Genomic DNA, 2,652 nt, shown 5'->3' on the forward strand with positions numbered 1-2,652 from the left:
TGGGAACTGTAGTTCTACAATTTAGAGCATGATTATCCCCCAAATAGAGGTAAAACAAAGAATAATAAGTTGATCTATACCAAACAAAGTTACATTTTACAGTAAAAACAGAAAAGGTAAATACAATCCTGAAGGCAATATCTCTGTAACTCCTTGATGGAACATTCATTAGGACTCAGGGATGATGATGATGATGATGATGATGATGATGATAATGATTAGATTTTGGTGGTTAAAGGTCAAAGTTCAAGGTCACGGCGACTTCAATTTCATCAGGAACGCCCAGAGGTTAATTTCATCACATCTGTCACAGTGTGATGTTGTAGTATTTCAGGCTATTAAAGTTAAAAGTGTTTAATGATTTATGCTAGTGGATATTTAGGTGCTAAGGGTGAGTTGTTGTTTAAACATCTGCCTCAGGGAAATTATTTACAATCACTGATAAAGATCACCTTATGGGCATGTGTAGGGGGCAGCCGGAGGTAACAGAGGTAGACAAGTGATAATTTATGTGTATACATTAACTGTCTTCCTTTGAGCGTGCTGAGCTTTAGGTTACACTTAAGGTCGGAGTCAGACGGGAAGGAGGAAGCCACCAGAGCCAATCAGAAGACCACAAAACGCCTGTGCACATTTCATTGTTTGTACTTGTATAAATACACTGGATCAGGGAAGGTTAGTCTGTCAGACTGTGGACAGACTGAACACTTGTTATTGGTTAGGAAAAGGCACATCTGATCGAGAATTCTGTAATTGTTCATTGCTTGCTGTAAAGACATACTAAACAATTTTAACTAAATTCTTTGGTGTGGACATTCACTGGTGTTTTGAGTATTTTGAACACTGCACTCACCCTGTGGGGGTGAGAGTTTTTTTCTGCAAACAGCAAAAGCTCCTTCAGTGACCTCACAAAACATGTTTCTGGGCACAACATTCATTCATTCACTAATCATAACACAATTTAACTCAAATGTCTATGACAAAATTAGGTGATAACATTTTTTATCCAAAAGGTCAAAGGTCAGCTTCACTGTGACATCATAATGTTTTGCAAAAACACTTCTGCTCATTATTCGACACTGTAACTCAGGAAGAAGAGATTGTGACTATACTTACTTGGCTGGTTGGTCGAGAAAATAATCACAAGGAGATGATTCTAGTTTTAACATTATTTGATTATTCAGTCAGACTAGATGAAGATTTTAATACTGCTGTTCATGGGCCATAAAGGGTACTATTTCTGATTTGGAGTCATTGAAGTGAGAGACATATTTGGATATCCTTCTGAATTCTGAATTTCAACAAGGCAGGCTCTAATAAAGGGCAGCTCAGTTGTACCAGACTTTTTTAGGACATGCATCCATATGATATGCTCTAGGAGTAGTACGTAGGTGGTAAATGAAAGGAGACCCGGAGTAGAGCTCTGTTATATGTTGGACAGGTAAGAGATGAACTAACCCAGAGCCACATCACTGATGCCAACACAGCTAAAGAAGACACTGAGGCAGGGAGATTCATCTCCTCAACCACATGGACATTTATTATTTTTATTTTCAACTCTAGTGTATAGCAAATATACCACAACACTTCTTCTGTTATAATGGACCTAAAAGCTGAAACATACAACATGTTGATGGTCTGTATTTGTGAGACTCTTAGCTGGTCTGACTCTTCCTGTCCTGCAGGAGTATGTTGTGGGGACATCTGTAATGCCAGTTTCCTCCTGGTCAAGAGATGGAAAAAACTTCCAGTAGGATCAAAGAAGAACTGGAATCATGTAAGGAAACATTCAGCAGCTTTATTCTCACAGACCTCATATGGTGCTATATGTTAGTGTCATTCTGAAACTCCTTGTTCATATTATTGAGCGAGATCTTATTGTAAATCTCAAAAATATCCTTGTCTCCTGTGTGATTTCAGGTAGTTGATGCAAAAGCTGGTTCAAGCATGAAGGCCACACTGAGGATTAGGAAGATGAAAAAGAAGCTGAGGCCAAGTGAGATAAGTTGCGTACAGAGCAATCTGAAGAGAAACAGTAAGCAACCACTTCAGTACTTTTAATACATGTATATGACAGTCAGTGATATGACAGGGCTGCTTGATTATGGCCAAAATCAAAATCATAATCACGATTATTTTGATCAATATTGAGATCCCGATTATTAAGCACGATTTCTTGGTTGTCTCCATTGTCACTAAGTGCAGGGTCTGTGTGTGTGTGGTGCATGGTGCTACACGGTGTGTGAGAGCGCTGCCACGCTGCTCACACACAGGGTCAGGGAGAGAGATGCAGATGAACTTCTATGTAGGGAAAAGCAAAAATGCATCATAGAGGAATGTCTTCATCGGTACAGAGATGGTGAATGTGAAAGAACTTTTATATTGCAACAACAAATACAAAATCTATTTTCCTAATTCCTTCAGTACCAAGAGTGGAACCGATAACATTGTTTTTGTAGGGAGGCTGAAATTTGTTGTGAAACAGAATGCCGCACAATAATCATTTTCTCTCAATTATCTTGTTTTTATAATTGTTGGTGGCCAAAATTGTAATCAAAAATAAAATTTGTTTAATTGCGCAGCACTACAGTATAGTTAGTGATGTGACAGTGTATGACAGTGATGTAACAGTATATGACAGTCAGTGATGTG

The sequence above is a fragment of the Seriola lalandi genome, unplaced genomic scaffold, assembly GCF_002814215.2.
Source record: "Seriola lalandi dorsalis isolate HSWRI2012SDOR001 ecotype SW California unplaced genomic scaffold, Sedor1 jcf7180002054584, whole genome shotgun sequence".
In the NCBI taxonomy this organism is placed as follows: domain Eukaryota; kingdom Metazoa; phylum Chordata; class Actinopteri; order Carangiformes; family Carangidae; genus Seriola; species Seriola lalandi.